The following is a 22,814-nucleotide window of genomic DNA, read 5'->3' on the forward strand; positions in this document are numbered from 1 at the left end:
GGCATCAGCCTCCTACTGACTACCCACAATCCACACTGAGCTACATCAGCTTCACAGGCGGCTGTGGTCCAGGTGGTGTAACCGGGTGCTAAAACCACACCTGTCTCTTTGGGCAGTCCCTCCACCAGGCAGCGAGAGGAGAGGTGGGGGTCGGGGTCCTCGCCCAGCCTACACCCATTTCCTATCGCCATCATGACGTTGCTGCCTGAAGCCTCTGCTCCCTCCTTCACTCTTGCTCACCGACACTCCGGTCTCAGGAGGCCTCGGACATGGAGCTTCCACTGGGCCTCGGAGTTCATAAGCTCCAGCTTGCTATCCTAATGTTTACATTCCATCACTCTCTATCCGTTTGGGATGGCCTTCACACTTCTGGTTGCACGCGTTGCTATTTTGTTCTAATTGTGTAATGTTTCGGTTAGTACAGACATCTTGAGGGACTGCACTGCCTTCTAATACCATTGTGTCTTTGTAAAATATTTATAGAGTGATGTATGTAAAATATCTGTGAAATGCCACATGTGAGAAACAGCTGAGCTTTGCCAGGCAACTCCACAAAGACTAATCATGCCACCTCTCTACTTTTAGCAGGTTCGAGGCACAAACAGCACGTGGCACGCTGAGATTCGAACCTGATTTTTGTTTTGGTTTGCCTCCTCTTTCTTTTTCACTGAACACACCACTCTTAGCCACATGAATGCATCCAGTGAGTGTCAGCAACAGAAATTGGCCACCATAGTTCCTGCTTCTAAAGTAACTTTACATATCTGAAAAAAAACAAAAAATCTATTTAAAAACTTCAAAGGAGACCAGTAATTCCCCAGTAATAAAGTGTGCAATGACTGGTATGAAGCTAAAAATTCACTCAACAGAATGGAAGTTAATGCATCCACAAGCATACATTTAGTGTGTGTTGTCAAAGACAGTGCCAGCTTCTGAATAATGTCTCGATTTGCGTAAGATTGGACCTAAAAGGTCTTGGGCGAGGTATTATGTTTCACTGTAACTCATAAACCACTATCTCTGCGAGTGTTGTTTTATGTGAGCCACTTGAGGTGTCGCGTGTTTTGGAGTTGTGCTGGAGTGGACCACGGCGTTTATTAGAGTGTGGCTTCTCCCTGCCACTTTGACTGATGTAGTAGCCTAACAAACTTCACTTCCAGTCAACTAGTGGTGTCTCGATGACCAGCAAGGACATAACAGGTTTGGTCAAACGTGGTGGAATCTACACCTCACTCCCAATGGAGGAATGGCATGTTAACCCTGAGATGTAACACATAGTGATGTTGTTCTCTCTCTCTCTCTCTCTCTCTCTCTCTCTCTCTCTCTCTCTCTCTCTCTCTTTGTGTCCCCATGTTGATGTAATCTTTACTTTGTGGTTTCTGAGCCATGGGAAAAGCTGGTCCGGTCCCTCCAGTTACGCCGTAGGATGCCCCTTAACTGTGTGGCTCTGTAGCCCTGAAACAACACAGACAAACCTGCACAAACACACCCCTCTGTCTATCGGTGCGCCTAGGTCTTGCATGCCGGAAACACCGCCAGCCTTTTACAGGCCAGAGAATGGGAGTAGCTATCTTATCATTCAAACAGACTTCGCCACACCCTTACAAACCCTTTCTTTCGCCACAATTACTAGCTTTTAATCGCTGAGATTGAGAGGGTGGGTCAGCAGACTCGTTTGTTGGTCTTAGTCAAGGGTCACAATGTTGGATAAACCAATAAGCCAAAAACTGCAGAAATCATGAAAAATTCCTAGAGGACACAGTGACCAAAGAGAGAGACTATTACCATCAAAAAGAGGGAAAAATTCTTTGGCCCACACTGTGTTCAGTTACTTCAGCAGTTTGTAGTCTGCATAGGCATCACTTAGGTTGTGTTTGTGTTAGCCAATCAGGAAGGAACATGTGCCTAAAAGCCAAACGTAATCAGGCATTGGGTTCAGGGAGGAACATGGCTTCAGGAACAAAGGCTTGTTATTTTACTGAGCTGAATTCTTGAAAGGGGGGTGTTGTGCAGGTCAAACTCTGGAGCCTGATACTCCCGCCACCAGCAGCAGGGCCGGAGGAACCACCAAACCAGGTAACCATTGACACGTGTAGTCGCGACCAGGACGAGGTGAACAACCGGAAGAGTGCACGGGGGAGACAGGCGAGGCGCCTGAAATTTATGCCCGAAAATGCACGCAAGATTTCACCAAATGTATTTTCACACGCACCTACTGTTTACATGTCGATGGCAATGACATAAGGTGCCAGGTTCAAGCCTCTTGAAAAGAGGTTTCAGTTCCAGGACATTTGTTGGTTATGAGGTACAAAGGCCAAGTGTTTGATTCTGGCAAATTACTGCTAAAATCAAATAAATGATTTCAGTGCTTTATTGATAGAAGATGTGTGTTAAAAAGTAGAATAAAACAACACACATCTGTTTTCAAAATGTGCACACAGAAAAAAAAAAAACTATAAAAACACTAATTAAGATATTACAAATGCTTTGCTTTCATCACACTGATGTGGCCATGGAAACAAAGTACTAATATGCATTATATACACTACTGAGCCCATATAAACCTATAGATTAGATTACTTATGGTCAGATAATCAGTAATCTGGAACACTTTGTGGTTGGAAAAGAACCCTTTCTGTGTTGTGACAAATGGCAGGTGCACGCTCAGAGAGGAATAACATGGTGCCATTAACTCAGCAGTCACTCCCACAGAGCAGCCGCATCTACAGAGCACCATTCACATAGAGTAACCACTCCCACAGCGTAAACACACCCACAGAGCAGCCATGCTCACAGAATGGCCACATCCACAGAGCAGCCATTCACAGTGAGGGGAGACTCCCTCAGTGCAGTAGTAGCTGAGTGGTTAGGATATGTGACTTGGAATTGGAAGGTAGTGAATTCAAGCCCCGCCACTGCCAAGTTACCACTGTTGGGCACCTGAGCAAGGCCCTTAACCATTAGCTACTCAAGCCTAGAAGTGTCAGCTAAATGTAAATACAGCCACTCCCACAGAGGCTGTTATTTGGGGAGCTCCACCCACAAGAAGTTCTACATGCTGCCTCTGGCTAGCTCAAGCCCAGAGCTCAGTGTGCCCTGGGGCTTGAATGGACACATGCCTGTGCCCTGCTTGACTTCAGATGAACCCCACATTAATGCTTTTGCAGACGGGCCTCCCTAGCTGCAGAAGTAAGCCCTTGTCTTGGCAGGGCCCGGGAACACCACTGTGAGTATATTAAACACGGCCCTCTGAGAGCCATACTGCTTTAAGGCTCCTCAGAAAGACTGCAGGGGCAGATGGGAGATATCTTACACATGAATGTAATATTGCCTATGGGGGATATAGTAGCTGTCAAACCACAGCTATCCGTGGTTGGAAAAAGAAAAAAAAATCAGAATCAAGACATTGAATTATAAAATGTACCATAGAAATCAAATCAGATCAAATCAATCAATTTATCATTGGTATGACCACAAGGAAGTTGGACCTCAGAAACAATACATTAGCCAAAAAAAAATAAGACAAGAAATATATCATTGTCTGATCACACCTTTGTTCCACAATTGAATAGACCTTCGCTCGGTCTGATTCATGGCGAGCACCTCTATGAGTGTTACATCAGATCCTGTTTCCTGAGAGAAGTACAGCCTCCTCCCCCTCTCACCCCAAACCCTCCTTGACCCCCAGACCCACGATTGCACTACATTTGGAACCTATAAACCTCCTTTAAGAAACATCATAAAAAAGGTTTTTTTTCTTTTTCTTTTTTTTGTTGCTTTGTGGTGTGCCTCCGTGCTCCTGTAAATCAGGCCGAATTTGCAGGTGGGTGCAGATGATGTGCATGTCTGGACATGGTCAGGTGTGGCTGGATACTGCGGCCATGGCAACGTGGGTCTAGACTCCATCAGCTGCCCCGGATGTCTCTAACGGTCCCACCAATGGCAGGCCTGAACATTATTCATTCTGTGTAAAATAAAGCAAACGCTGCTTTGGATTTGCATAAGCATATATTAAAATAAACTAGTGCAGTGTATCTATGGTGCTACAGTGAACTGGAGTGCAGTGCATCTATGTTGCTACAGTGAACTCTAGTGCAGTGCATCTATGTTGCTAGAGTGAACTCTAGTGCAGTGCATCTATGGTGCTACAGTGAACTCTAGTGCAGTGCATCTATGGTGCTACAGTGAACTGTAGTGCAGTGCATCTATGGTGCTACAGTCAACTGTGGTGCAGTGCATCTATGGTGCTACAGTGAACTGTAGTGCAGTGCATCTATGGTGCTACAGTGAACTGTAGTGCAGTGCATCTATGGTGCTACAGTGAACTGTAGTGCAGTGCATCTATGGTGCTACAGTGAACTGTAGTGCAGTTTATCCCTTCAAAGAGGAAAGGAAGAGCTTGGTGCTACAGGCAGAATTATAGTGTAGGCACGTGAACCCAGCAGAGTTCAGCTCCAGGCAATGAGTTAATGTGCTCTCAAAGTGGGGGATGTGACCTTTCACTTCATCTCTCTCTCTTTCTTTAGCTCTGTCTCTCTCTTCTGCTCTCTCCTTATCTCTTTCTGGGTCTCACTCTTTCTCTCTTATGCCTGTTTGCCTTCTCTTTCTCTCAGTTTCTCGATCTCCTTCTTTATAATCTCTCTGTAGTCGCTCTCGTTCTTTCTCTCTGTTTCTCACTCTCCCTCTCCCCCTCACCTCCCCTCTGTCTCATTAGGATCCAGGCTGGGGGGTTATGAACGGGGCCGTCTGGGCTCCTCCAGCTGCTCTCTGTTACCCAGCCCTCGTGTGCGTGACATGACCCAGAGTAAAGCCAAGGTTTAAGCCCTGCCAGGTAGCAGTGATGAGACACAGTGCTCAGGTGCAGAGTGTGTGTGTGTGTGTGTGTGTGTGTGTGTGTGTGTGTGCGCGCATATGAGCGTAAGTGATTGTGTGTGTGTGTGTGTGTGTGTGTAAGCAATTGTGTATCTGTGTGTGTTTGTGTCTGTGTGTGTGTGTGTGTGTGTGAGGTTGTGTGGGAGTGTGTTTGTGTATGAGTGTAAATGATTGTGTGTGTGTGTGTGTGTGTGTGTGTAAGGTTGCGTGGGAGTGTGTTTGTGTATGAGTGTAAATGATTGTGTGTGTGTGTGTGTGTGTGTGTGTGTGTGTGTGCGTGAGTGTGTTTGTGTGTGTGTGTGTGTGTGTTTGTGTTTGTGTGTAAATGATTGTGTGTGTGTGTGTGTGTGTGTGTGTGTGTGTGTGTGTGTGTGTGTAAGGTTGCGTGGGAGTGTGTTTGTGTATGAGTGTAAATGATTGTGTGTGTGTGTGTGTGTGTGTGAGTGTGTAACTATTTACATCACTCATGTCTTTTATTGCTCTATTTCTTTTTTCTTTGCTCTCTCTCTCTCTCTCTCTCTCTCTGTTCTGTGGGCTGTAGGTGCTACTTTCATGGCTCAGGTCCAGAGGGGGACAGGGCTCACACAGACTTCTGAACCATATTTACTCAAGTGTGCCACATGGGCAGCTCTCTGCCTCCTTCTGAGGTTTACTGGAAGACAGATAACATAAAGAAATTCGCGTCATTATACTCAAAGTTCAAATTTGCTTTCATTTTCCATACACATTTTCTTAACCGTCAAATGCTCTCATACAACACTTGATGGAATATGTGTATATCATGTAATATTTCCCTGGCATTGCAATTGTGTGCAACATCTGTCCTAATGCAGTATGGAAGAGTATGCAGCGTTTAAGTCGCCAATGGGAGATTGTTCACATTGTTCAGATAGTTGCAGGCTGAGTGCCCTAGACAGGCCCAAATGACCAAACCCAAGACTCCACCCCTTTCTCCCACCCCCACTACAGTTCTCAGGCCTGTTAGAGCTACTTAAGTGGGGGCTGACATTCTCATGCCCGGCTCATGCACACACAGCACACATGCATGCACAGACACTCTTTCACACGCACATCTTGCACACAACTGACCCCAAGAACTCTGTTCTCTCTCTCTTTCTCTCTCTGTCGTCAGCAACACACTACTTCAAGACACATGTGCCTCCAATTAAGGTTTCATTACAGAGGAATAGAGGGTACAAGCACCCTTTCTACACACACACACACACACACACACACTCACACACACACACACACACACACACACACACACACACACACACACACACACACATACACACAAAGTCCTTTGTTTTCTCCCAAAGGTTAGTCATTTGCTCTTTTATACATTTGTTTTGCCATTTAGAAATATTTGGGCCTCTTTGTTTGACTGTTTGTTTATCATGTTGTTTACTTTAATTTTCAAAGATCAGTCTTCTTTGTACCAATGATCTTGAAAATCTGATGTTATTAAGAATGCTATGAAAAAGTAAGAGATACTTATATGGTGTAATGTCTCCAATGACCACAAGAGGCGCACTAAGCGCACATTTCAAGTTAACGGGCAAAGAATTTGAAACTCCAGTCAACACTGCGGCCACAAAAACACATAAAGGCGACAAAGCACTGTGACAAAACACCTCAGCAGTAAGTCTGGTATTCCGGTGAACTTCATGTCTAACTTCATGTCTAATATGGATAAAGTCAGTTTAATTCTATTTTGGACATAAACAATCTCCTTTTAAACTGTAATATTCTTAAATTGCTGTACGCAAAAGTTTGGCGTCAAAAAAAGAAAAAAAAAAAGAAAAGAAAAGCTAGTTGGCTTATGCCATCGCTGGGTTATATAGACGTGGCGAACGGTTATTGTTGTAAATGAACGTTTGACTGTACTGGGGTCAGAAAGTGGAGTTGCGTGTCTGTGTGTGGCCGGAGCTCTACGTACGTGACCTGAACGTGGGCGCAGACGCTAAAATAAGACCTGGTTTGGCGGTGTGATTATTGTTGTAGGCGTTTATCAGAATTTCAGATCCCACTAGAAATATGTTTAAGAGCACCTATGTTCCGTTTGCTGTGAAAGCATACAACTCATTGCAGTGCTTACCTGACAAGTTGGATTGCCCGCAAATGGATTCAGTCGGTCTCTTTAACCAATGCTATATATACCTGGAGAGTTTTCTGCAAACACTTTAGGAGCAAAGTGAACCTTTTAATTGCATATCAGCTATTACGTATAATCCGCATCCATTCAGTTGATGGAGTTTTATTTGGGTTCTCCTTTAGGTTTACCACACTGAGAATCTAGGGTTTGCATTTAATTGGGCTTGGGCTTTAGAAGAATACCTCACGATGTCTCTATAAAATGTTCATATATTAAACAATTATAACTTGAAACATAAGTTTCAGTTGCAAACATGTTTGTTTGTTTGATGTTTGCAGTTTGTGCAGTATTCCTTTTGAGTCTGGTCACCTCAATGCAAATATTTTGGGTGTGTGTTTGAAATACCACCCCCCACCACCACCACAGGCTTGTCTCATGTTTGTGGTTCACTCAACTAAACTGATGAGTCGACATTGGTGTGGTTTAGTGCAAAGCCTTGTTTGCAGTCAGAGATCTTAGCAAAAAAACAACAACTTGCATCCTCACATCAAACTACATGTACAATTTCCCTTTTTTCTGTCTTTCTAGGCCAGGGATGTGGCTGAGGGTTGACTCTGCTGTTGTCAAGGCAGCACTCTAATTTGGCTTGTGAGTAAACATTGTGGTTTGTGCGACAGGTGCCTTTTATTTTGGTATGTTTCACACAGCGCAGGCAGGCTTGCGGTCCTACACCTTTGTGTTTTCATCAGATGCTATTAATGAGCCAGGGAGTATAGTGAGAATAGTGAATATAGTGAGTATTGAAGGTATATTGAGTATTGGGGGTATGTTGAGTATTGGGAGTATAGGGAGTATAGTGAATATAGTGAGTATTGGGAGTATAGTGAGTATACCAAGTATAGTGAGTTTATGGAAGTATAGTTAGAATAGGGAATACAGTGAGTATAAATAGTGTAGGGAGTATAAATAAGTATAGGGAGTATAGAAGTATAGTGAATATAGATCGTGTAGGGAGTATAAATAAGTATAGGGAGTATAGAAGTATAGTGCGTATAGATCGTGTAGGGAGTATAAATAAGTATAGGGAGTATGGAAGTATAGTGAGTATAGATCGTGTAGGGAGTATAAATAAGTATAGGGAGTATGGAAGTATAGTGAGTATAGATCGTGTAGGGAGTATAAATAAGTATAGTGAGTAAAGGTCGTGTAGGGAGTATAAATAAGTATAGGGAGTATGGAAGTATAGTGAGTATAGATCGTGTAGGGAGTATAAATAAGTATAGGGAGTATGGAAGTATAGTGAGTATAGATCATGTAGGGAGTATAAATAAGTATAGTGAGTATAGATCATGTAGGGAGTATAAATAAGTATAGTGAGTATAGGTCGTGTAAGGAGTATACGTTTAGGGAGTATAGGGAGAGCCTAGCTCTGGGTCACCTTTTGCATTTATACAATATGATTCGTTCCTGATTGCCTCTTCCTCTTTTCTCCTCTTCTTTGTCATTTTCGTCTTCTTTTCTGTCTTTCCAGTTACAAAACAAAATAGCTCAAAATGCTACATTAACACACACCCACACACACACACACAAGCAGACGTTTTTCACATTTTACCCCTTTTCTCTTTTGCTCTTTTCACGGGCCTTTTCACGCTTTCAGCTTGTGAGCAGTCAACTAACCTTCGCTGACAATCTTCGCTGACCTTTTGGTTAGTTTCCATTTCAGGCAAGTGGCAGACAAACTGCTGTACACACGTGGTACCCAGGTCTCACCAGAGTGCACGTGGTACCCAGCTCCCACCAGAGTACACGTGGTACCCAGCTCTCACTAGAGTACACGTGGTACCCAGCTCTCACCAGAGTGCACGTGGTACCCAGCTCTCCACGTGGTACCCAGCTCTCACCAGAGTGCACGTGGTACCCAGCTCCCACCAGAGTACACGTGGTACCCAGCTCTCACTAGAGTGCACGTGGTACCCAGCTCCCACCAGAGTGCACGTGGTACCCAGCTCTCACTAGAGTACACGTGGTACCCAGCTCTCACCAGAGTGCACGTGGTACCCAGCTCTCACCAGAGTGCACGTGGTACCCAGCTCTCACCAGAGTGCACGTGGTACCCAGCTCTCACCAGAGTGCACGTGGTACCCAGCTCTCACCAGAGTGCACGTGGTACCCAGCTCTCACCAGAGTGCACGTGGTACCCAGCTCTCACCAGCACGGCCTGCGATTCGCAGGTTCGTCTGCCGCTCCCCTTCACCACATCTTGTGGTGCACCAGCGTCGTGATTTGCGGGGAAGGGCACAGGAGCTCCCTGGCAGGCCATGAGTTCGGGCCCCTGGGGTGGCGGGGTTACACATGGATGGCAGAGAGGAGTGCATAGTCTGCAGAGGGAGATATTTACTGCCCTGCCTAACTCGCCTCTCTGCGCTGCTTGCGTGTGGCAAGCGCCGTGTCCACCTTTGACCCCCAGTGAGACCTTCCCAGCCCCAACATGGACCGCAGCTGTAATTCCAAAAAGACAAGTTACCGTCTGTCTCTCTCCCTCTCTGTCTCGCTCTCACTGTGCTGTCTTTACAACTCTTTCTTCCTCCTGTTTTTCTTCCCATCTGTTTCTGTCTCTCTCTCTCTCTCTCTCGCTTTCTCTCTCACTCTGTTTACCTCTCCCTCTCCCTCTCTCTGTTTATCTGTCTCTCTCTCTCCTCCTCTCCCTGTTTGTAAGGTGATTTATGTCACCTTCCCGAGTTAACATCCAGCCTGAGCTCCAGGGAGCATGCCCTGCCTACACAGCTCTGGGAGTCTCCAGTGTTATTCCAAATATCCGGTTACAGGGCCAAACCCAAGGGGGTCTTTAACAAGCTCTGGGTTCGTGACCTGGGCTGTTAACAGCTACTAGGCGAGCCCCTAGCATCTTTTCTCTTCTCACGTTTACCTGAGCTTCACATATTGTAGGAGCAGGGTGTCAGGTTGGGCTTGTTTCAGGAGGAAGGTTCCAGAGTCTTGGGAGAGTACTGGAAGCAGAATGATTATTCAGGATTCATACAGTACGTTCCTTCCAGACTGATTTACCTGCTGGTCTTGTCTTTCGTGAGACTCGAGATTTATGCTTAGCAAAGTGGAAACGCACCACAGAAATCTCCCCACTGGACCACAAGAATGCTGCATCTTCACACACACACACACACACACACACACACACACACACACACACACACACACACACACACTTGGTATTTTACATAAAAAGTAGGTTTTCCGTGACATTTCTTCTGCTTACAAGGTCTTTTATGTTCAGTGTTGGCTTCCCCTCTAGCAGTTGTGTAGTGGAAAGTAACAGCATGGAGCTAATGTGTTATACCTCTCAGGGACAGCATATTCCATTCGTTGTCAACTATACTGTTTTTTGTTTTTTTTTAAGCCATATTTGCATATTTTACATGTGTGGTGTAGTTTACATAGGCGTGTTGTACTTTGTTCAGACTCAGGCTTTGCGCTGGGAGGTCTTCTCCCTCTAGAGCCGTCCCTTTCTGGTTTATTCTGTGTTATGACCTGGACATTCATCAAACCTGACGCTGTAACGGTAGTGCATTATCCTCCTCACCATTTCCTTGCTGTGTTCAGAGGCAGGGCTTGTCAGAGTCAATAGCCCACGGGTAAGTGACGCTTGATGGGGGACGTAGACGGATAACTTTTGGTCCCCCTTTTTCGAAATCGTGCCTGCCACGTCTCGTTGGCGGAGGTGCCGCTCAAAGCAACACGGTGTCCAGGGGTGCGACGTGCCATGTGGCCTTTGGCGAATAGAGTTCGCAGCCCCTCAAAATGGGATTCTAATAATTTGACCACAAGAGGAAATGGCCTGACCTCAGGCTCCCTGTGAGGGTTTGGCTGCGTGCCAGACCATCTTGGGCCGTCTTTGTTCATCACAATTTATATAGTTAACTTCGTGGCCTCAAGTATGCCAGTTCTTCTGGTCAACCAAGGAGAGCTTCTGGCCGTGAGACCATCTCCTCGCAGACACCACGAGTAATGGAACGCTCCTTATAGTCTCTGTTTGCATGTTCAGCATGAACATTCAGTAAGAACAGATTCACTTCCTTCACTAAAGAGGATCTAGAGACTACAAATTTACATTTTGAAAAATGTGAATAGCCAAAGTTAGCACTCCTTTACAAGGGTTATAGTCACTTTTGTGGAATTGAAACATCGATTTTAGACACCACTTAATGCAAATGATGCCTTTCTTTCTTGATCTTCCTCTGTTTTTTGCATCATCAAGACAGGTGTACGTGTCAACGAAGTGCATTTTTATCCATTGTTTCTTTTAGTCTAGACATGATGTATGCCGCGTGATGTTTCAAGGGAGAAAACTGCAGTTGTGTATGTGTAGTTTAGTATCCATGATAGTGCCTCACTGTGGTCAATTACCTTTTGATTGATAAAATAAAAAGTTTAATACTGTTTTTTTTTTGCTGTGTTCTGGATCTGTGGTGCGTGTACGAGGTATACACTGATGATAACTGTAACCCTAATCACTCCCAACCCCAAAGCCTCGTTTTCTGACAACACGTCCCGGCCTAGTCCCGCCTCCCCCAGGCGGACCACCCCCCGTGCTCAGTGATGACCTCCAGGAGGGCTGCGCTATTGTCTGAGGGCCTGTCCGTGACCCAGCCTGTTGTGGCGTATGTGGGGAGGACCGTGTCTATTTATACCGCTTTACTTCCTCTGCCGCTATTGTGGTCGGCCCCCTGCTCCTGGCGACCCGGTTTCCTCTGCGTTTGGCCGTGCTTCATCTGCTTCCTGTTTGTTGAACTCCTAAGCCCCCACCTCCCTCCACCCCTATCCCCCCCCACGGCCCCCCCACCCACCCCCTCTCCAGACCATCCAAGTGGTCCACCGAGGGCAGCCCAGCCAGCCCCTTAGATAATTACCCCAGCCAGCCCCTTAGATAATTACCCCAGCCGGTGATTAGTGTGGGGTGTGTATGTGTAAGATGTGGACCAGACAACTGAATTATGTCTGGACTCACCAGACTGGAGAGTAGCAAGAAGCAGCAAGAACAATGAATAAGACAGTACATAGGACAGACTTAGCAGTACATAGGACAGACTTAGCAGTACATAGGACAGAATTAGTCGTTTCCCTCCTGGGCTTCATCATTTATCCCTTCAGGAAACTGGGAGGCATGAACCAGCGCAGTTAATATTTAATTTTTTTTTCCACTGGACTTTATCTTAGACGTTTCTATCTCTGTGCAAGTTTGGCTCTTGAGATAAGCAGGGTACACTTCGCCTGCTGATGCCGTTAGTGGCATTCATCAGCTGGACTATCAGCTACTACGCAGCGAGCAGGAGCGCAAACGGAACCATTCCTCTCAGTGGGTCCCGTATTGGAGTTTATACACTGCACACTAAGATAAGATGCTAACAGCAAAACAAACTTTATGGTGACCTATTATTTGAAACACGCACACAGACGCGCCAAATGCACGGCCCTCGTTACACACTTGGGTTTGGTTTTGATGTTGAACCTCAGGAAACCGTCTCTCTCAGTCACACCAGAGCAGCAACTCCCGGGGGACAAGCGTCGTCTACGTGGATGATGTTATCTGTGTGTATGACATTCTCATTGTCTGTGTGTAGGGTGTTGTCATTGTCTGTGTGTATGACGTTGTCATTGTCTGTGTGTAGGGTGTTGTCATTGTCTGTGTGTAGGGTGTTGTCATTGTCTGTGTGTATGACGTTGTCATTGTCTGTGTGTATGACGTTGTCATTGTCTGTGTGCATGATGTGGTTGTCTGTGTGTAGGACATTGTTTCCAAAGACTTTCAGGCTCCTTGTTTTCCTCACTCGTTTTTGCCTCATGCTGTTACATTTGTAACTTACTGAGGGTCACAAAATACATTTTGGGCGGTAAACACTTCTTAATTACAATTTTTGTTTATTACTAAAATTTTACTATCATTTGGACCTCCAAAGAAGTGCTGATCTGAACCTTCTACGTAAGGAAAGTCCACAGATCATGCCATCCTCAAGAGCGTGTGACTCATGCTGGTGACCAGAAACATGCCTGAATGGCTGGCCACTGATTCACCTTCTGGGCCCTGTACCTGCAGACTGTTGGAGCGTGACAGGAAATGACGTCGTTGTATTGCCTGAAGAACCAAACGGCTTTGAGCGGGATCCCCAGGAGAGACTTCTGCAACAATGGATCAAAGCCAGACAGCCGTACTCAGCTGGAACGTCTGCCTTTGGTCAGGTGGTCATTACTCCTGGGGTGAAGGGTGGGGGGTGGGGGGGGTGAAGAGAAAGAAAAAGTTCTCTCCGTTGATTGTTTTCATGTTCACAGTGCTGAAGTCAAGGTTAGGGCACACCTGTTCGTGAGAGAAAGCATGAGTCGGGGATGGTGGGAGTGGGAGTGTGTGTGTGTGTGTATGTGGGGGTTGGGAGTTGGGGGGGGGTTCCCACAAGCTTTCTTATCACGCCAGAGCATCTGCGGCTCTTACTGTTCCAGATGTTTCCTGATTGGCCAGCAGCAGAGCCATCGGACGCGGAGCCGCGCTCTCGTGCGCCTTGAGCCCAGAGTGGACCCGCCTCACTCCGCTTCCCCTCAGCTCTTATCCCAGCAGGGAAACAGGTTACCAGGCAACCAGACTAAACAACCCCTACCACACACACACACACACACACACTCACCTCTCCGCTCCACAGCTGGAAACAAAGCTCTTTTGCGGTGCTGTATTGTTTAGACTTAATTATGCAACCAAATCCGAAATGTAAAATGTTTGTTCTTTATTTTAATGCTGTTGTGAGGATGTAAAGCTGTGCTTATGTGTGAAAAACAATGGAGGAAGCAAGGCTCCCAGGCCAACGGGTCTGCTGCCCCAACTGTTAGCGTAAGCACTGTATAACGATTACAGAGGCGCAGCAGGGACGCAGGGACTACTCCGATCCTCCAGATCCGCTCCGCTCTTTTGTTTTATTTACCAGAGCACCTGGAGAGATGTGAAGTGATCTCTCCGTTACGTCTGCATGTGGCCTGGAAGGCAATCCTAGCGGATTACAGTGTGGAGTTCTGACTTATAGAAAAATGCAAACACCAGCTATATTTTAGCCTAGATGGTGGGTTAATGGTAAGAAAGATATGATGATGTTAGATAGCGACTCAGACAAGCATTTAAGTACATTAATGCCTTTCCCACTGAGGAGCCCGGAAAAGCAAAGTTCTTTGTCTGGCCTTATCTATGTGATTGTTCTTTATTTTAGTTTTAGACTGTTTACTATAGAGACCGAGGCTTCTTTTCCCCTTCATCCTGAGAAAAGTTGTCCCTTCGCAGGCACCGTAGCACAATCGTAAACAAGAGGCAAGCAAGCAGAGAGTAGATAACTGAGGAAAAAACCATTTTATTTACCCCTTTCCACCCTCTCTTACTATCAAAGGTGTCAACGTGTGTGTGTGTGTGTGTGTGTGTGTGTGTGTGTGTATGTGTGTGTGTGTGTGTGTGTGTGTGTGTGTGTGTGGTTTTCATCTCACTTAAATGCCACCCACAGCTCCTTTCACATTCACACCTACACACCCTGTCTCAGGGGGTGTGCGTGCGCGTGTGCACATGTGCATACATGCATGCACTCCTTTGTGTGGGTGTGGGTGTGTGTCGTTGTGTGTCTGCCAGTCACACGCACGTTGCTCGAAACTGATCCTGGTTTCTCACTTATTTTCAAAACGTTTCAGATCTGAAGCTGGCGGCTATTCTTGGGAGCTGCCTCCACTAACGTTCGCCTTCATGGCCCTGAACATTCCGGCCCGTCAAAGCTTTATCTCGGTGATTGTTTTGGATGTAGAAATATAGTGCACACCCACAGGTTTAAGTCGATTAACCACTATTAACCATTAAACTGCTTAAACTTGCTGTCTGGCCATGGATTGCTTACAGCCAATTTAGGGGTTTTGTGATAAGAATTATTGCTGAATAATCTGAAGACAGATGTGCAGTTTCTACAGTATATTGTAGTATCCTGTACTATGAATGGCCTTTATCAGGAGGCAGCTTGATTCATGAGCATTCAGGACCACCGGACCCATTTCATATCCTTCTGGTTTTCATATGAATTACATGTTGAAGTTGATATTTATGGCACTACCAAGCCCTGACGCTCTCCAGACATTTTGGCTCAAAGTTCGGCCGATGCCTGGCAGATGCTCTGTTTCATGTTTCATGTTCCTGTCTGTCTCTCTGTCTGTCTCTCTCTCTCTCTCTCTCTCTCTCTCTCACTCTCTCTCTCTCTCTCTCTCTCGCTTTCTCTCTCTCTCTCTCTCTCTCACTCTGCTTTTTGTTTCTCTTGTAGGAGAGGATATACAGAGTTCTTGAGGGAAGCGGATATCCGTCAGATCCCCAGCGTGCCCATAGTGCGTGAGCACTCGGCATTTGGGAGGAGGTGGGCGGGGGTGGGCGGGGGTTCAGGCTCAGTGAAGGGCGTCCCTCATGCTTCCTGTGCCCCTTGCTCAGTCACGCAGCACCAGGCTTGCCCCAGCTGAGGGCCACGTTCCACCCCACACGCGTACTACCCCAAATGACACCACACGGCAAGAAGCAGACAGCATTACTTCACTCTGTGAACAGTGTTGCTCGCTCTGTTTCTATCTATCTATCTATCTATCTATCTATCTATCTATCTATCTATCTATCTATCTATCTATCTATCTATCTATCTATCTATCTATCTATCACGCTAGCTCTTGCTATCTATCTATAATCTATCTATCACTCACTATCTCTCTCTCTCTCTCTCTCTCTCTCTCTCTCTCTCTCTCTTTCTTTCTCAGTATCAGTTTTGGTGCTTCTTGCATCTTTCACTGCACCAGCTGTCCTCGTTTGGTTATTCTGTCCTGCGTGGATCTCCACGCAGGACAGAATGCCCGAACCCTCGCAGTGCTGCGCTGGTGCTGCGCTGGTGCTGCGCTGGTGCTGCCCATCTCCCATGTAGTCAAAGCAGCACAGCCTGGCGAGTGAGTGGGCGTGGGGTGTGACGCCGTGGGAGGGATGCGGGTGAGTCTGAGCCCACCCGGAGCCACCGTGCTCAGCCAAGCAGCCCCCCAAACCCCCCACAGTCTTCCAGCCTGTCTTGGCCTAAATCCACGGGGGTCATCCCCTCTCACCCTCGCCCACAGATAAGCTGGTCTCATCCACACTAGACATGTTGAGAGAATGTGTTTCCAATTGAACTTGCGCTGCTACTCCCCTGTCTGGTCACTCTTTCTCTGTCTCTCTCTCTGTCTGTCTGTCTGTCTGTCTCTCTCTCTCTCTCACTCCGTCTCTGTCTGTAGGCCCACATATGTATCACACCTGATTAATTCAGCTTGAGAGCAGGCAGCCAAACGCTGGGATCGATAAATCATTGTTTTATGTGTGTGCAGGTAAATGAGAAGCACGTCCGTGGCTAAAAATACAGAGAGGCTCTCCGGCTCTGCCCGCTACACATGCTTCACGTTAATGCCTTCGTGAGCAGGCTTTGAAAAACTCTTTCGCTCTCGTTCGCTCCTCTTTTCTGCTCTTTCTCTTTCTCTCTCCCTCTCCTCTCTCTCTCTCTCAGTATCATTATATGTCTACCACAGTAACATTTAGATTTGTTTTTTATAATAATTCATCTTTGGCACTGGTCATTTACAACTGCACATACAAAAAGCCAACGTAGTGTCAGCAACTTGTGCTAAATGAAGACTTAATCGAGGGCCGATAATTCAGTTCATATTTTTTTGATTATTTACTTAATTAATGTAATATTTCCTTTTAACGTTGACCTTAACAAATTTGATGTTGACCTAAACCAAACGTCTGTTCTGATGTGAGGTTCTGAACTGACCCGGACCTGACCAGGATCAGGGCATTGCTCTTCCACTGGCATTAACCCCGAGCACGTCTCATGAGAATCTCCCACATGAGAAGCCCAGAATATGTTTCATTCTGCACCTGCTCAGTCATCGAACCCGATGGGTGCCAGATGTCGTGGTATGACTCAGCGGCATGAGCCGTGGCCCACCACCGTCCACCACCACGTTCATTGCCGAGATGCCTCACGCACAAAACTCTTTCCAAACGTGGCGAAGGTGTGTCTTCTTTGATCTGATGAGAATTCCAGTCGTGTGTGTGTGCATGACCTCTGACGTGTGGTTGTTCATCCTTTGTGTGGGGCCGCTGCTCCAGTTCCACAGTGCTCACATGTTCCAGGCAACACGGAGCTGTTTGCGTCAAAGCGTGTGCGTGTTGTATGAAGTCATTCGGATCTCTAGAGGAAGGCATTATCTGAGAGGCATTTGGGGGAGGGGAGGAGCAGCAGGACATGTTAGCTTCGAAGTGTAACACAAACCCTAACTTAAACCCTGACCCTAACCCTAACTTAAACCCTGACCCTAACCCAAACCCTAACTTGAACCCTGACCCTAACCCTAACCCTAACTTAAACCCTGACCCTAACCCAAACCCTAACTTGAACCCTAACCCTAACTTAAACCCTGACCCTAACTTGAACCCTAACCCTAACTTAAACCCTGACCCTAACTTGAACCCTAACCTTAACCATAACCCAAACCCTAACTTGAACCCTGACCCTAACCCAAACTCTAACTTGAACCCTGACCCTAACCCAAACCCTAATTTGAACCCTGACCCTAACCCTAACTTAAACCCTGACCCTAACCCTAACCCTAACTTTAACCCCGACCCTAACCCTAACTTGAACGCTAACCATAACTCAAACCCTATCCCTAACGTGAACCCTAACCCTAACCCAAACCCTAATCCTAATTTGAACCCTTGAATCCTAACTCAAACGCTAATCCTAACATGAACCCTAACCTAAATGCTAATCCTAACTTGAACCATAACCCTAACTTGAACCCTAACCCAAAACCTATCCATAACTTGAACCCTAACCCAAACACTAAATCGAACCCTAACCCTAAGCTTAACCCTGGCTTGAACCCAAACCAGTCAAGCTTCAATCACAGTTGACCCATTTTTCATTTCAATTACAATTGACACATTTTTCATCTAAGAACCTTTGCACTCATGCACTCATAAGAGTCAAAACCCTTACATGGAGGGGGAGTATTTCATGCAGTGTTGCTCTGTCTTTCTGTCTCTATCTGTCTGTCTGTCTGTCTCTCTCTCTCTCTCTCTCTCTCTCTCTCTCTCTCTCTCTCTCAGTAATGCACTTCAGTACCTTTTTTTTTAATGCAAGTCTATTTTGCTTTAATTTTTGATTTGCTGTTTTTGGACACCCATGTTGTTTAAAAAATGAATAGTACTGGCTACTTCCTAGCGAGTATTAGTTTTGAATTTGCCCTTCCAGAGTTGTATTTATTATTATTAATACTGAATACACACAAGTCCATGCAGTTAAAGTACCTTTTCTGTAGTATCATAAAATGGGGGAATAGGAGTGTTCTATCTCAGCAGATTCTTAAGCGTTCCCACTGCAAAATCTTTCCACAACTCCCCTTGGCTTGCTGAAGCACGGGTGTGTTATTTTCATTTGCGTCCGCCGAGCCTGTGTCTGACATGCATCACGCTGTCTTCTAGCCTGTGACTCTCTTGTCCTGATAAAGGTGGTTTCCTGTCGATGCACCACTTTGCATGTGGAGCCTGAGAAAGTGCTATCGCAGCTAATCGGGGAAGGTCGGAGAAGGAACCCAGACTACATCGCACGGGCTTCACACGGCCGGCCGGAGGAGAGCGCGGCACGCGGGGCCCGGCTCTCGGCCCCCGCGGGGTCAGCGACCTAGAAGCAGACGCTCTCGCTCCCTTCCGCGCTCTCTCTCTCTCTGTGTCGTCTTATCTTGTGTGTTGCCACCCACTCCTCCTGCTCTCTTGCGTTTGTGTAAAGGAAGTGAAGGTGTTCTAACACAGCACTTTGAGCTGCGGTTTACAAGCCTGCAGATTGTCAAATCTTCAAATTGCTCTGTCCTCACCCCACCTTACTTTTCTCTCTTTTTGTCTTACTCAAAGTGCCTTTAGTTTGTTTATTTTTGTTGTTGGTTTTTTTGGGGGGGCGGGGGGAGAAATTTAAATATTGGCCCAAATAATTAGCAGTTATTTTGACACAAACAAATAATTGAGCAATTTAGCACTTTAAAGTAGAAAGACACCAGACGCTTTCTGAAAAGATTTCAGAATCTCACGAAAGCTGTGATGGAAAAGATAACGTAGATGGCCTGTCATTTTTATGCCAATAAAAAGAAGAAAAAGGAAGAAAAAAACCCACTACAGCTACAGGGTGTTCAGAGGGGGGTGTATGAGCCCTCCATGACAGCTCTCGTAAACGTACATAAACAGTCATAACGGTTCAATTTGAAAACTGTTTCAAGCTCAAATAACAGCTTCTGCAAATGACAAACGTTTGTTGACATCAGTCTCTAGCGCTGCACAACTCTCTTTTACCGCCATGTATGTCCCGAATATCAAGTTAACATATTGCCGATTGAGCACACAACTTGCCAGCTGAGACCAGATGGAAGATTTAACAAATATTAGCACTTCAAAAAAAATTTAAAAAAAACATGTGCTGTAGTATAAAGTTGTGTTACATAGTAAAGGCTTCAACAATGACGGTCAAGTCACTTCATGACCCTTAGACTGACACTCACTATGTAATCTTGTTTTATGATAGAGTTCATGTCAAGCTAATGGCTTACTCTGTCTTGCTTCCTTGACTGGCCTCAGTGTGTGTTAGCTAGGGGCTAGCCAGCGCTAGCCGCCGACTGACTCTGCTTCTTTGTAGCAGTGGTCAGCCTGTTTTACAGACACATCTGGTGTGTCTGGAGCAAGCAGCAGCAGAATGTGAGAACATAAAGCACAAGCTTTTCCCACCCCCGCCCCCCGACCCGTCTCCAGGCCTGCGGCACCCAGCAGAGCGTGGACCCCTGTGCTGTGGGAACCGACTGCGAGGCGATCAAGGAGGGATCCCAGCCAGTGCACAATGTTGCCGGGCAGAGCTCGCACCCCCGGTGCTCTCCAGAGCCCTGGCCGCTGGTCCAGCCACGCCACGAAGGCTCAGGAATGACGCCGTCCGGAGAGATTTGTTGTTTGACAAGTATTCCGTAATGCTAACGCGTAAGAATCTTCTATGGGTCAGTTGTTTTCTTTCTTTCATCCCTCCTGTCTGGTGTGTGTGGTATATGTAGTGCTGATGGCATAACCCCCCTCACGACATTCAGTCTTGCACTACTGCTGTATTGCGGTGGCGATGGTGATAATGCTAATCTCCAGGCCCCATATTGTACTGATAAAGTGAACCAAAGTCTGGCTGCTTTTTTGGCGGGTCTGGCCCAGGGCTGTTCTTTCACCGTCTGGAAAGGGAACTGGCCCAGCCGGATCAGTGCCTCCCACCCAGCCAAACCAGTGTCTCCCACTCAGACCAGTCTCTACCACCCCCCCAGACCAGTATCTTCCACCCGGACCAGGATCTCCTCAGAGTCCTTTTCCAGGCATGGGGTTCTCCCCCACATCTCAGGGATGACACATTACAGACCATTTCTAGGTGGAGGATGAGAGATTGGAATCCATACATGCGCGCGCACTCACACACACCCTCTCACGCACTTTGGCCGCACCCTTCTGGGCTGTGCCGACGTGCGACTCGATCTCCACATGTGTCTGGATCGGCGGATGGGAAATTCGGCGACCTAGAATGGTTTTGGCCCTCACAGCTGTGTGAGAAGAAACCCTCCGACCCCCACCACCACATACAAACACACAGGCACGTACGCCCGCGCACACATACACACACACACACGTATTTGCTGCCGTTACTACGCTGTACGGGGCCATATGTTTTTTTACACCGTGTCTTTAAGCGTTTCATTGACCCAGTGGGGCGTTACTCATGGCGTGGTGCCCGTGTTCTCTGGTTCGTGTCAGTCTTGAGTCACTCTACCCGCTGTGTGCTCTGCCTGTACTGGCCATGCTTGGGAATTGGCCCAGACAGTTTTTTTGTTGTTGTTTTTTTTTAAATCTGCTCTGCCTTTATCTTCCCACCAGCCCCTCAAGGAGAGCACAGGGCTCGTGATTGGTCAGAGGAGAGTGACTGGTCAGAGGGGGCAGGACATGGACATCTGATGACGAATTTGGGAGAGTGTATGTGTGTTTATGTTTCTGTGTAATTGTTTGTGTGTATGTGTGTGTGTGTGTGGGTGGGTGTGTGTGTGGGTGTGTGTGTGTGTGGGTGTGGGTGTGTGTGTATGCGCCATATACCCAACAGCTCATGATCTCACATGCTGTCATTCCACACAGCCTGGGTGATGTTTGCTACCTGCTTACTCATACAAACAGTGAGTATAGAGTTATAGAGTTATAAAACAGTTTCCAACTGGGCACGGTGGTAACCACTAAGAGGTTATGATCTTGTGAGGCAGGACTCAGTTCTTAGTAAGTGTGACTCACCACATGGAGAGTCCATTTAAATGAGTAATGGAGGTGATGGTGTTACAATGGAAAATAGCAAGTGTAGGTAACAGAACGTTAGATGCCCAGATAAGGTAATAACTTATAAGATCTGAGCTTAATAACATTAAGATCTTAGCAAAGTTTTGGATTTGGAAATATATACATACCTGAATTTTAAAAGATACTCGCAGAAGTGCTTTATTGTCTCCTTGGAAAACGTATCCTTACACTAGTACAACTAAGCTAAATCTAGAAAAATCAGAGTATATGTCTTTAGGGGTTTGGTTGGTTGGTTTGTTTAAATGAAGTACATTTATAAGAGCCTTAAAAGGGTGTTTAGTTGAGGTTTAAGGGGGATCCAGTGGTTCATTCGACCATATGGGGGTCAATACAGTCTTGAGTTTGTCTGCCCTTGAGTTTGTCTGCCCTGTTTATGAGGTGTACTGCTGGCTCAAGCTCAGTTGTAGGTGTGCCAAGAAGGATGTGAGCTACAGGTACTGTGTGAGGTTGTAGTTATTGAGTGATTTTTTTTGCCCTCAGCCAGCTCACCTATGACTCCCGAGGTGCTGCTGGGAATGGTCTGGGAGTCTTAACCACCCCTCGTCCCGAGAGCTCAGCTCACCCCAGTTAGTGAGACACCAGAGGAGTCCTTTCACGAAACTGGAAATGTGTGCTTAGTTCATTTATTCACTTTTAAACCTACTCATTGTTTAAACCACTCAGACTGCGTTTTTAGACAAATTTGCCAGTTCGTTATCAGAGCGCTTGGTATTTGCATGCAAGAAGTTTAGTTTATCAACAAGTTTATTTTGTCAACAGCAGGTGACAGAGTGTCGAAACAAAGATCACATTGCTTGATCAATAATTCGTGTAGGTTTTTTACTTTATGTGGTATTGCACATATATGTAGTTACATCACATATCTAAGATGCATATTACACTAAGAAACAGACCAGAGTTTTTTTTACTGGTCTGTTTCTAAATTCCACATGAAAAAAAAGCCATTCAATCTCTTAAATTACCACAGTCTTATCACAGATTACAGTTTGGGAATAACAAAAAATTCTGAGCTAAGGCTATGGGAATCAGATTATGTGAATCAGGAACTACAAACTTTTTCTGTTCTTCTAAGAAGGGAAATTAACTGTGTCCAAAGTTAACTGTGTGAGGATGATGACATGTTGGTAATGAATCAATCCCGATGAAACCAACTGTACTGTTAAAGGAAGTGTTGTACGCAAAGACTGGTCCATCCCAAAGTATGGGCCATAGAATTATTCTCAAACACAATTAAAACCTTAAAAAAGATGCAAAGCTGTCAAGATATTATATGCAATTAAATAAAAAAAATTTTAAATGGGTGAAAAAAGCTTCTCTGTCTTCTTTGCAATTTTAGCCAGGGCTTTATACTGA

General features: G+C 46.0%; 1 long non-coding RNA gene across 1 annotated transcript in view; it reads left to right on the top strand.

The window, feature by feature from the left end:
- Positions 1 to 6,440: 6,440 nt before the first annotated feature.
- The window catches only part of LOC113577443, a 39,241-nt gene continuing 22,867 nt past the window's right edge, over positions 6,441 to 22,814 (top strand). Inside the window, exons 1-2 of the long non-coding RNA XR_003410628.2 lie at positions 6,441 to 6,516; positions 7,559 to 7,618. This is a non-coding gene — a long non-coding RNA (uncharacterized LOC113577443). The remainder of the gene's footprint in view (positions 6,517 to 7,558; positions 7,619 to 22,814) is intronic.

This window comes from Electrophorus electricus, chromosome 4 (assembly GCF_013358815.1).
Source record: "Electrophorus electricus isolate fEleEle1 chromosome 4, fEleEle1.pri, whole genome shotgun sequence".
Lineage (NCBI taxonomy): Eukaryota > Metazoa > Chordata > Actinopteri > Gymnotiformes > Gymnotidae > Electrophorus > Electrophorus electricus.